This window comes from Rousettus aegyptiacus, unplaced genomic scaffold (assembly GCF_014176215.1).
Source record: "Rousettus aegyptiacus isolate mRouAeg1 unplaced genomic scaffold, mRouAeg1.p scaffold_m13_p_1, whole genome shotgun sequence".
In the NCBI taxonomy this organism is placed as follows: Eukaryota; Metazoa; Chordata; class Mammalia; order Chiroptera; family Pteropodidae; genus Rousettus; species Rousettus aegyptiacus.
Genome location: NW_023416284.1, coordinates 28858176 through 28871466, shown reverse-complemented (window position 1 = coordinate 28871466; position 13291 = coordinate 28858176). Strand labels below are relative to the sequence as shown.

The following is a 13291-nucleotide window of genomic DNA, read 5'->3' as shown; positions in this document are numbered from 1 at the left end:
AAAATGAGGTATAGGCCACAGCACGTGGGGAGGAGGAAATAACCTCAGTTTTCCTGATGGCCAGGACAGGTGCAGCCCATTTCTTCTCTAGGGAGGGGCTGTCCTGGTTGCCACCTACCCTCCCTCTCGTGAGTTCCTTCTGGCCCTCCCTTGGGCTCCTGGGTATAGTCTTTTTCTCACTGCTCAGTAGCACCCTGCTGACTGTTGTCCTTCTGTCCATATTCAAGTGCCTATAACTTTAGAGAGAGGTGACCTTTGGGGTTGGGGTTTTTCTAGTGTTTGGTCTTTGTCCACAGAGACTTTTTTTTTTTTTTTTTTTTGAAGGAAACTTTAAAGAGGCTCCATCTGCATTTTGAGTTAGAACCATGAGTAAAGGAGTTTTCTTTTTATAGAAAATTGTCCAGATGCTGGGTTATTTTGGGAGGGTAGAGTGGGGGAGGGTTGATGGTGACATGAGAAGGAATAATATAGAAGAGAGGCATTTAGAGAATTTCAGTATGCCTTAGATCTAGCACATTATTAGTCTCCTATGAGGGAGACATTTTGCAAAACTTCATAGGAAATTGGTTAATATCCCTACAAATGAAACTATATTGATTCCCTCCTCCATTCAAGGCTGAAAGGCAAGATCCCCCTACTCTCTACCCCCCACCTAGTACACACACATTGTTTTTGCTCTATGTTCAGCCTCACTCCTCTCCTTCTCTCTGCACACTCCAAATTGATGGAAAGGCAGTTTTCTAGAAAAAAAGCCCACCCTTCCCTCCCCATTCACTTATCCTGGTTGTAGCTCCTCCAAGTGGGAGGTGTTGGGCCAGGCTTTTTAGCAGGAGAGCCCAGTTGTTGGGTTATGGTTTATCTGCCTGTGGCCCCAGTCAGCCTGCACTTTTTTCTCTACAGACAGGCGAAGGCGCTGATGCTGTTCTTCTAAACTGGGAAATGAAATGCAAAACCGACGTTAATGTAACATTATGGTTGAGATTAAATGCACCAAAATCAGGAAATTCAAAGTTATGCTTCCCATAGCAACTATAACTCAGCCTCATCTGGCGTGTGTAGTATTTTGTGTTAGTGCGGATGGTGTTATATGTTAAGACATTAAAGTTCACACCATAAGCAGAACACAAAATGCTTGAGGGGACTGAGTTATGACGACTGTGTGAGCCGTAAGTGTTCTTGCACAGGCTCCCGACTCCTGGAATAATTTTTCCCCTGCCCATCAGACCAATTACTGCCTTTCTTTTTAGTTATATCTTTGCTTTAACATGTCTCTTCTTCCAGGTTCATTATAAATGAATTTCTCTATTGGTGGCCAGTGATGGTGGTGGGAATGGCGGCAGCCCACTGGGTCCTTTTGTCCTTTTTGTTGCTGCCTCCATAAATGTGGTGCCTCCCCCTCCCCCTCCCAAAGTTCCTGGCTTCTGTTTCCTGGTGGTCTCTCGTAGGGATGGGCCTCCCCCTGACTCTAACCGCAGCTCTTCACTACTGCTCTATGAATGGGAACAGGCATTTGCTGTGTCCAGGTCTTGGTCCTGTTATAACTTCACATAAAAGTCAAAGGGCCCTCCTTCCTTTAGAGCAGACGTAGCAATATAGAAGCAAAATACACATCTCAGGGAGGGGAGCAATGATGTATGGTGCTGTTACCACATCGAAGGGGGTTTATTTGCTCTGTTCAGACTGCTTCTCTACCTTCCCCAGGGTTTATACCTTTAAGATGCCATAGCGTATACTTAGGCTATGGAGTTGCTGGGAGGTGGGGGGTGGGGTGGGAGAGTGAAGCAAGGAACTTTCTGTGGGGAGCAGTGTGGGTCACTGGTAACAAAATCCCCAAATAATTTAGTACAAATCAGGAAACATCCCGCCCTGCCCCCCTAGCCTGGTGGCCTCCCCAGGGCTGAGACAGGAATGCAGATTTTGTTAGACGGGGAGCTAAGGTTGGTGGTGGGGAAGAGCTCTAAAGAATAGGGCCATTGATAAATGGTGAATGAAATCAGGGACTTTAATGGTGACACTGAGCTGCCTTTTTAGGTTTTTGTCAGACATGACAAAACCAACCAAGTCAGCAAAAGAATGGAGAGACCAGAGAAGGCCAAGTAGGCCTAAGGCTTCTCAGAACTATCATAGCAGAGATGAAGGAAGGTGCTCACACAGTTAGCCAGGAGGACCTAAGTCTGAAAAAACCGACCTAGAGTGCAGGCTTGTTTGTGGGAATATTGAAAGTGAGGAAGAGGAAGGATGAAGACTTTGAACCTCGTAAATATTTCACCATTTGGTTAGTAGGTTTTTCTGTATCAGTTATATAGTATTCTCACATTTTAGCTAGAAAGTCTTATTGGAATGCTGTGAATGAGAGTATGAAGACTAGAAGATTTAAGAGAATTTTAGCTATTAACAGTACAGGCAAAAAGGTTGAGGGTCAATGTAGAAATATGTCATCTGAGGCCCTGATGCATTGTCTTGGAGGGCTGATCTGATACCTCAGCTGCCACTGAAGGTAACACTGGATTGGGCTGCTAGGTCTCTGAAGAGAGGCAAGGGCTGGAGAATAACATGACACCCTACCCTCACCCTCCAAAGTACTGGCAATTTGGATCTGGATCTGCTAGGCATCCCTTAGGAAGACCCACCTTCCATGGACCAGGGAGGTTTATACCCTGCAAACAGATAAACTGTAAGGAAGGAAGGATTAATGAAGAAGTAGGAGGCCTGGGTAACAAGAGAAGATTTACTATAGCCAAGATGACTGGAAGGCATATGGGTGGGGATTGAGCTCTTCTTCCCAGCAGCAGCAACAGGTACACAGCCATAGAGAGAAAGATAATAAGTTGGAAGGGGTTGTGGGGAAGTGAAATCCAAAGGAGCTGTTAGGGTAAGTCCACAGGCTTTATTTTTCCCTGCCCTCATCCTGTCTTACTTTCTTTTTTCTCCCCAATATTGATTACATTTCTTACTTTGTAGACTGATTTCAGTTGTTTGACATGAGGAAAGTGATGTTAAAAGATGCTTTCTCCATCTCTGTGACTTGTTGGGGAAAAAGGATCTTGCATCATTTTGATTAAGATGCCATTGGGATGATTATTTTTGTTCTCTTGTCCTGGGTGTTCACAATACTTAAAAAGCCCCCACAGTCATACATTTATGTGATGAGTTTTGAGCTCTAGTTGTGAAAATTGAGTCATAGCCTAAAAGCCTGAAATAAGAGTATTCCTAGATTGACACGAGCCCCCCCCCCCCCCCCCAGGCTAGCAGGTCTGCAGCAGAAGGGCAAACATGCTGTGATAGGCAGAGAATGGTTTGTGTGTACTGAGTTCTGGCACAAGCAAAGAAAGCCCTGTTAGGTGCTGGACAATCAGAAAGGAGATGAGTAGACTCTGAAAGGAGAGACAGACAATAACAGAGAAGCTTTCAATCTGATGTAGAGGTATGGAATGGGCTGCTGTTTTGGTCCTGTCCCTGTACATAGTTGGGATCTTGGTCTGTGGACAGCAAAGCAAACCTGTTATGTGAGTGCTCAACTTGTGTTCAGTGCTGTGGTCAGTGTTTAGTCCTGAGAAGGCCTTTCCAGCCAAGGGCTTTTCTGAAGGCTAAATATTAACAGAGACTCTTAGTTGGAGATGCTGAAGTTGCTGAAAAGAAAGAAGCATGCAGATTTCCACAGTGATGTTGGGGGCCAAGTTGGTGAGCCAGAATAAGAAGTGCGAATGTATTGTGGGAAAGAAGAAACAGAAATAAATGTTGGAAGCCAGAGTTCATGGGAACAGAGGGGAAGGTGTTCCAAGGGGTTAAAAATGAACATAGAGAAATTGGTTAGGAGGCATTATTTGAAAGAGATGTTAGTTGGTTGGACTAAGGCGGTGATGGTGGGAATGGAGAGATGTTATGTGTTGTAGCCTTTAGATGTTCTGGGAAAGAATTGAGCTTGAGAACCATGTTTTTAAGTAGTTTATAACTCCTGTGGATAGTAGTGGGATCCTGGAAGTCAGTGGTATGAAGATATTTGGTAAGGAGTGTAGTGTGGAACTTGTGGTGGTTATAAATGGGATGTTCTGAGTTGAACATCCCTATCAGGGAGAACTGATATAGGCGGGCTCCTTAGTGGTGATGTAGGTGGTTACTCCTCTAGGATCTGTTCGTTGAACCTTTTGGCCATTGACCTATGGGAAGTAGGTAATGAGGGCCAGGTAGATAGGATAACTTGCTAGAAAGCTTGGAACCTTGCTCTCCAAAAATATGATGCAAACTGAGAGCCATGGCTTGAGATTGCTGTGTTGGAAATGGAGTCCAGGGACTATGTCTGCATTGTTCACAGGTCTCCCCTCCCCTCACCCCCACTACTAACAGCATTTGAATGAAAATACCAACTGATCAAGTGAAAGGGCTTGGTAGTTAGTCGGGGATGGAGGAGTCAGGGACTGATGATGAATGGGATAAAACTTGCCATTTTGATAAGGTTCACTTTCACATGACTAGAGAAACAATGCCAAGGGCAGGCCTTAAAGCAAGTTCATGGTACTAGTGTAGAATGTGGTGGTTGGTGATGTTGGTGATAAGTCCCCAGTTTGGTGCCTCAGGATATTGCAGGAATTACCATGATTCTGTTCCAGATTTGTGACCACTGTTAGGCCTTTCTCAGGACTAGGGGCAGTAAGATAGACCAGATAAGCTCTTGGCTTATATCTGTAAAAAGAGTTCTTCGTAGCTGAGGTATCCAGACGTGCATTTTGGTTTATTTGGACAGAAGGAAGGTGTTTTCTGGTGAGAATAGTGACTTGAGTGCTCTGTGGATAGCTGAAGCCCTGATATTGACGTATTCTTAAAGGGAGCAGGCATTGCCATGATAAGAACACTTCTTGCCAGCACCCTAACAGAGATGTACCAACTGCTCTATAAAGTTCTGGGATGTGACGTGCCAATTTTTCTCTTCTGGCTTTTGGCAGCCAGGAAAATGAGATATCTGATGGCAAGAGCCAAGAGTTAGCACATCTAAAGGGCTTGCCCCAAGTACTTGAAAGTCCAGTAAGGCAGAGGTCCTCAACTCCCAGGCCACAGACCGGTACCAGTTTGTGGCATGTTAGGAAATGGGCTGCACAGCAGGAGGTAAGTGGTAGGTGAGCCAGTGAAGCTTCATCTGTATTTTCAGCTGTTCCCTAGCTCAGATCATCAGGCTTTAGATTCTCATAGGAGCACCAGTCTCTGGTGCTTAAAAGGTTGGGGACCACGGAAGTAAGGGTGTGTTCTGAGAGAGCTGAGAACTTGGGCTCTGATTCTCACTTGGTCAGTATTTCTGTGTTAAGGAGTTAGTCACATGGATGTTCTAGACTACACCTTTGCTATTGAGATTGTGGTCTGAGAACTGGTAGCATCCTCATCCCCTGGGAGCTAGTTAGAAATGCAGAATATCAGGCCCTACACCAGCATTAAATACAATCTGTAATTTAACAAGATCTTCGGGTAATTTGAAGTCTGAAAGACACTGCTCTAGTCTAGACTAATGGTTCTCAAACTTAGCAAGCATCAGAATCACCTGGAGGGCTTGCTAAAACACAGATTGCTGGCTGCACCCTTAGGGTTTCTGATGTAGAAAGTCTCTGGTGGAGGCCAGACACTCGCATTTCTAAGTTCACAGATGATGAGATGCTGCCTGTGAAGGAGCATGTGTGTGAACCACTGACTGCCTTAGCTTTCTCACGTATAAAGTAGAATGGTAATTCCTCCCTGCCTCACAAAGATGTGGGATCAAAAGAGCCAATGTGTGGGAAAGTGTTGAGCACATTGTGGACAGGATGTCCATCTGCATATTTACTTGCTTACTAGTCAGTGACTTTCAGAATCTTTTGTCATGCCAGCATAACAGTTTCCTGTCCTGGCTCTGGCCATGAGGTGTGGGTGGAGAACAGGGAATCTATGAAGCACCCATGGGCATGCAGTCTTCTGTGACAAGACCAGCAGCCCCTAAGGCTGTTGATGGGGTTACTGAGCAAAGCCTCATGAAGCCCAGCCAGCCTCTTTGGGCTTATTTGCAATTTGCCTGATAAGAACCCTCTCTCTGCCTAAGTGGGCCTGGTCCTGTCTTCATCTATTACTCACCCCCCGCCCCCTTCACCCCAGCTGGCGGATCTTTAGTGCAGTATTTGCATTGATTGGCAAAATGGTCTTTGTCTAACCGAGCAACTTGTTCATCTTGTGATTCCAAGCAAGTTGTACGACTTTTTCCCACCCTGTTGGGTGATTAACTGAACAGACTTTGGCCGCATGTGCCCAAGTCTCAGAATGTGGGCTCCGGACCTCCAAAGTGAGAAGAGCTGGGTAGAGTCCATTCAAGTGAGAAGCAGTATAGAATAGTGGTTCAGAGCTGGACTTTCTGAATTTGAGCCTAGTCTCCACTACCTAATAACAGTATGACTTGCCTTGGACCAGTTACTTGTACTCATCATGCCTCAGTTGCCTTAATGGCAAAATGGGTGTAGTACCAATGTTATAGGACTGTTGAGAGGATAAATGTAAGTGCTGAGAAAAGTGCGTGGCATGAAATAGCTATATGTGTCAGCTCTTAGTAGAATTACTCCTAGTGTTATTCTGATGCATGGCCTCATAGTAAGCTGTTGGGGTATAGCAGGTGGCTGGGAGGGAGGCCCTGCTTCTCTGGGGAGCATAGAGAGAGCCTGCAGGTCCTTTGTCAACATAGTGGACAGAGCCGAGCACTACCCAGAGAAATGGTAAGTTGGACTTGGCAACCCTTCCACTTCTATGCCCTCCCTTAGTGCTACCTTCAGGGGACCTCTCTTGCATACAACCTATTTGTTTAAATTAATTCCATGACAAATATATGTATACAGGTAGTGACAAAGAAATCATTTGGTTGTCTGCTGCCTTAAAGGGTCAACTTCACAGAAGTCACTAATATCTGAAGTTATTACAACTGAATATCTAAAACTGTTCGAACTGAGGCTGATCCAGAGTCATGTGCACATAGAGGTAGACACAAGTGTGCACACCCCTGAGTAAGGTTGTACTTTCTAGGGTATGTATAAGGATATAGTCTCCTTCATTTATTGGTAGGTATTTTTTTTTAAATTCAGGTTTCAGTAAAGTAAATTATAATTCATTCTGTAACCCCCACCCCCAATAAAGAATAGCAGTGTCCATTTTCAGTCTCTTTCCTACATTTTAATTGCTTTGGAGTCTATGGAGATGGGTGAAGAGGGACATGTAGGTGAAAAATCAGCCTTTTAAAGCTCCGATATTTTTACCCTTCCTTGTCCTGAAACTTCGAGCATCAGCTCTCATCTGTCAAAGTGTAAATCAGCAATTAAAACCCAAACAGCCAAATGCCAAAGATGACCCGAAGCACAAAGCAACTGACAAACAAGTCCGGACAAATCGACGGGTAATTTATAAGCTTTGCCCTAAAATCTAATTATTTGGCAATTCGAATTTGCAGCCAGCCAGGGCTTGGCAATAAATTTAACCCGCCATAAATTATTTAGGAGCAGGCTGTGGTGTAAATCAAAACCACGAGTGTTTGTTTAAGAAATAAGCTCCTTGTGCATAAAATATCTTTTTTTTTTTCCTAAGGAGAAACTGTTAAGCAAACCATGCCCCATTCCTTGCCTATTGTAGTCCTCACTTCTCAACTTCCCCTCTTCCCTGTGGCAAGGAGGCTCCTTGATCCCTGGGAGAAGGGGCCCACCTTTGCATGAGACTTTTATCCAAAAATCGAGTATTTGGATAAAACCCATGTTTTTGCCATGTTTTTGCTTTTTCTACCTTGTGGTGTGATCTTGGTTTTGGATTTTATCAAACCTTTCTGTGCAGGAACATACACTTTTTGGAATTTTCTGAGGGTGAAGGGAAGGGATAGATTAGTTGTTACTGTCTAAATTGAGGGAATGCCAGTTCCTAGTTTGAGCGGGGCAAGCCATGAAAAGTGATCTGCTCATTCCCTTATTTCAGACAGGGTCATAGAACCATCAGCTCAGGCAAAAGAGAATCTGTGATTTGGAAAAAAGTTCTGTAAGAACGCTACACTCTTACACCCTCTGTCCTATGGTCAAGAAACTCTAGCTGTCCAACATAAGTCCCTCCTGCTTAAAATCTTTTTATTGTTGTTCTGTCTTCAAATATAATTTTATCACTGCAGACACTTTAGTTGAAGGGAGTTTGAATACCCTGTAAATAACCTACACATTTTTTTTTTTCTGGTAATCTACTGATTGTGAGTGTGAAATTTCATTTGCAATGCTGTTTCAGTTTGTCCTCAGTTTATCAAAAGAATCGCTAGGGTTCCTAGTTGAGTAATGAGAAAGCAGTTGCATTTAGAACCTTTGCTCCAACTTAAACCTCTGCTCACTTAAAAAGGTAAAAGAATATTTACTTGGTGCTTCCTTTTTATCTCTGTCTTGCCTCCCCTTAAAAAAAAAAAAAAGATTTGCAGCTGGCATTTTATTGAGCGAGACAGCAGATATAAGTTTGGAACCAAGGATAGTTTGAAAAACCCAAAGGATAATTTGGAAAACCTCTGAGGCTTTATCCTTAGCTGTCAAGTTGTGGCCAGTTCCCATCCATCTTCAGCAGACCAGCGTTTGGATTTAGGATGCCCCACCCTTGGGCTGCCTAGCGATGCAGGCAGCTTGTGGGTAGTGTAGAGTGACCAACTGTCCCAACTTTAGCCCTTAGCAGTTGAGGGAGGATGAGAAACCACTTAGAGATGAGAGGCAGGGGATCTGGTGGAAAGCGCCTTGGAGTGTTACATGTCTAGGTTTGAATTCTGGTTCTACCATCTACCTTCGTCACTTTAGGTAGATCATTTCCTTTGGAGAGCTCTGTGAAAGCAGAGTGTTTTCTTTTAGGGACACGTGCTTGGCTTCTGTCTTGCCATTTATTGGCCCCTTCATGTGTTTACTCACCAAAGTTGAGAGAGTGAAGTCTGTGTGCTAGAATGGAGCTGGGTGCTAGAAATGCAAACCGAAGACTCATGGTTCCTGACCTCCCTGAGCTCTGAGCATAGCGCCTTCGGTGTCACTGCAGCCATAATGGAGGCTTTTCAGTAGCAGTCCTCTAGGACTTCCTGCCTGGATGGATAGTCCACCTTTATTGCTCTGGTAACTTGAGAGCAACCTCTCTTCCTAGTAGATAGTAGACTGAGCCCTCTAAAGACAACCTTTCAGACTAAAATAATCAGATACTTCTTGACCCTTTAGATTTTGAAAGCTGCTAGTCTTATTCTTTTTAAATCTCATTTTCCCTATTTGGAGTCCCAGCTCTGTCCCTTACTAGCAGTATAACCTTGGGCAAGTGACACCTTTTGGGGGGCTTTGATTTATTCCTAAAATAGGGATAATAGTGATTCCCACCTCATGAGTTGTTAGGAGAGTTCATTGAGCTCATTTCTCTTAAATATTTAGCAGATTGTCTGCCACATAGTAAACAATAGATGGAAGGAATGAAATGACTCAATTTACTGCCTGTCTCTGAGGTTTTTGGGGTCAGCCCCTTTTTACCCCTTGCCCAGACTTCAGGCACCTTAGGGAGAGGAGACACATCTTATTTGTCTGTGTCCACGCCCGGCCCCTACCTGGTAAATAGTAGCTGCTTAATAGTATTGGTTTGTGACCTGATGATGATGGTGGTGATGATAATATGACCTATCTTCCAGGATTAATAAGGGTAAGATAAGAAAATGTTTTTGACAGCACACTTTCAAATTGAAAAGCCTTACACTTTATATGTCCCTTCACTAAGATATTTATCATAGCACATTGTTTATTATGTGTTCATGAATCTTATCTGCTCACTAGTCTGTGGTCTTCTCCAAAGTAGACTGTATCTTATCTCTAAATCCTACTCCAACACCTGTGCGGTGTCCTGCACACAGTAGATTCTCAGGCAGTTTAATTGAATGCAAATGACATATAAATGCAAGGGATTGTGAACCAATTATTAGAAAAAAAGAGGGTCGGTAAATACATACTGGTTCTTTTCTTCCTGGTAATACCTTTATACAAGCAGATACTCAACTACTACTAAAAAAACCCCACTTCTTCCTAGAGGGATGATGAGGGAGGGCAAAGGAGAAGGGGCAGACACAAGTTTCATTATCTGAGCAACTGCCCCTGGAGGCTGGCTCTTAAAATTAATGCGATCAACCTAAACTTTGGGATTACCTGAGTTACTTCTCATTATCAGCTGAAAACTGTTTAAGTGTTTGGCCTGCCTCAGGTGCACTGGTTGTAGAGTTGTGCCAACGTGGTACAGATTGGGCTCCTCTCCCCCAAATGGGCTTTTGGGGCCAGTGTTTTGAGGTTCTAGGCTTGGCTGGGCAATATGAAAAGGTAACAAGTACCTAAATGAATTCCTTTCTACTCAGACTCCCCAGAAGGTCTTCTGTCAGAAGCTCCTCTTTTGCATTCTGCATTCTCAATGGCCCAGATGAATACACCAGTGTGCAAGGTCATTGTTAACAGAAGCTGCTGATAGTACTGTCGAAGGGGCCCTGCAATGTCATGTTCTGAGATTGGCCCTTGATAGTCCCTCTTTTTGGTCTTGCGAAGAAGGCATGGCTGATGAGCTAGCAACATTGTAGGGAATGTGTATGATAGGTCCAGTCTGCTATGTCCCTGTCCCCCAGGCATCTGCCTTTCTTTTTGCATGGAGCTGAGGCAGGCTTGTTCCTGCTCTCTAGGAGGATGATAATGAGTGTGAGTTCTTAGGTTGACTCCCTTTTCTCAGGGGCGAGGGAGCCAGCAGCAGGAAAGTCTGAAGATTGAGCTACGGTGGGGAAACCCACAGGCCAGGTTTTCAGAGAATGCACTGGGGATGCTGACTTGGTGCTGGTCAGAGTAGGAGCTGAAGCGCTTACTATTTTATAATAAATACTAATGAGATTCTAGATCTATAATACCATTTGAGATATCTAAAACCAACCATGTGCTTGTAAAAAAGTGGAAAGAGATCAACTTTAAGCCATAAATTCTTGGTAATAGAGGGTTGGGTTTTTTTCTATTTGTGTTTGATAGATATTTTTGTTTCCAGAGGAATGTCAACTCCTAATTTCATAATGTATCATGGGCTTAAGAAAATTGAATTTAATAAAAGCCAGAGATGAATGGCATCCTTAAAGGTCCCAACACTTGTCTTTATTAGCAGGACAAACTGCAGGTCTCCAAACACTGCTTCTCTCCAAATGAAAGTTTAAATGAAAAGTACAGTTGTGTCACAGGTTAAATTTCATTGTGGGCCCAGCTAACATTGTTAGTGAGGAGCTGGCTGTATTTGTTTCCTTAGACACCAGGGCAGCCAAACTCACCAGGCTGTGGAGCTCTTTCTGTTGGCAAAGTGTTTCTTCTGCTTTGTGGGAGTGGAAGAATAATACATCAGAAATTCAGGACTGAGATGAGCCTGATTCAGACAAACCCCACCTCAGAGTTTGCTCTTAGAGATCTTGGATGTCTGATTTTCCAGGGGATCAATGTGTATTTTGGGTGTGTGTGCGCCTCAGTTTTGTTTTTCAGCACAACACTGTCTTCCACCTGGCCTGCTTTGTAATGTGTTGTGGGGAACGAGAGAGAGGCCCAGAAAATTGGGGAATTAAGCACCCACCTTCTTCACGTTGGTTGGAGAGGCATCACCTAGTCCAAGCAGCAGACTGGGCCTCCTCCTTGTCCCCGCTTTGCCTCAGCCTTGCAGCTTCTCTGCCCTTCCTATCTCAGGGGTCTGCTGTCAGCTCCCCCATTTTGGAGATCATCCTAAAGTGACCGGCAACCAGAACCAGTGAATTTCTGTCATGAACTTTGACTGCCTTGGTTTGGTCTTCGGTCCTGCTGTAATGTTTGGAATAAAAATAGATGCTTTAAAAAGAAGCCTAATAGTAGTGGGTATGCTGAGGGTGTGTGTATGTGTGTGGGGAAACCTGGTTGCCCTGGACTATCAAGATCAGCCATTTCTCTTTCTGTTTTCCCACTCTCCGTTTTCTGCGTGCAGTCAGGTGTCAGCAGCTTCCCTGTTGCTTCTCCAGGCTGTCCCTGGAGAGAACCAATTTGCCTTGATTTTAGTGATACTGGAAAGGTCCTCTTCAGAATGGAGGACCTAGGGTAGGGATGCCACTGGAGCTGACTGCTGGGACCGTTGAGTGGGCAGAGCCCCCCTTCTCTCTGCAGTGGAGGCCTTTTCCACATGCTAATTTTACTCAGAGGATTTTGCTTTTATTTATTTTTTTTATTATTTCCTATTTGTCTCTTCCAGATGTTTTCAGGGCAGTTTTTTTGTGTTGTAAACTAATTCCATTCATGTTTTAAAAATTTATGAAAGCGCTAATAAAAATGTCAAAGTGGTAAAAATGTTAGCTTTTCCTCTGCTTTGATTAAATTTTGCAAACTGTTTTTGAATATTAAAAAGCAATAATTTTTTTTATTCTCTCTCCTCGCTTTCCCTCTTCTCTCTGGCGCGCGTGTGCTCTCCCCTGCCCTCTCCCCCCCTCCGGTGCATTCCTCCCCTCCCAGGAGCGATGTCTGAGGCGTGCTGCATAGCCAGTGTTCTGCAAGCCTGTTTGCACACCAGGACCTTGGTGCCGTGCATCTCTATTAAATAACGGAGACAAATTAATCTTAGAGACACCAAACAAATTGTCACTCCTCCTCCTTCTCTTCCATTACGTTCCAGTGGACTGGGAAGGGCTGGCTAAGCGATTTGGGTGGAGGGAGCAGGCTGGGAGGAGGGCTTAATGCCTGAAAGAAAGGTGGGAGGGCACTAGCTCCGATTATTCTTACTCGCTTTCCTTCTTTTTAGTATTCCCTTTGGCTTTAGATATTATTTATCTTTTTTTTTTTTTTTTAATAAAACTAATGTGGAGACTCATCAGCTCTGTTTAAACTTTATGTACAGAAGTCTGAAGTCTGTGTGTTGGTCTGATGGTTGGTTGTCTATATGGCTGGAGATCCAGGCCCATTCCAGGGCAGGGACCTGGGCTAGGGGAAGGAGAGCTTACTTTTAGGAGCTTGAGTGAGCCAGGCCTCTGCTGGAGAACCAGTTGGGGAAACTAGGGCAGATTATACTGCTTTCTTCCCCTTTCCAGAGTCAATGGAGATAGGACAAGTGTCCCATCCTTGGAACCTGTGAGAATGTTCACAGTAGAAGGGTTGGGATTGTAACTGAGCCGGCACTATTTCACTCAGTCTTGGGTTTGGCCTAGCAAGAGGTAATGAGTCTAAAACATTCTCATTCTTGACTCTGAGTTGTTATTTGAAATAGTTGGTTAAAAAAAGACTTATTCTTCCTCTTCTGCTTCTTCCAT

The 13291-nt window shown here is 44.1% G+C and overlaps 1 protein-coding gene across 10 annotated transcripts in view; it reads left to right on the top strand.

The window, feature by feature from the left end:
* ERI3 (ERI1 exoribonuclease family member 3) overlaps positions 1–13291 on the top strand; it is a 121433-nt gene that overhangs the window by 17222 nt on the left and 90920 nt on the right. The gene's annotated exons all lie outside the window — the stretch shown is intronic.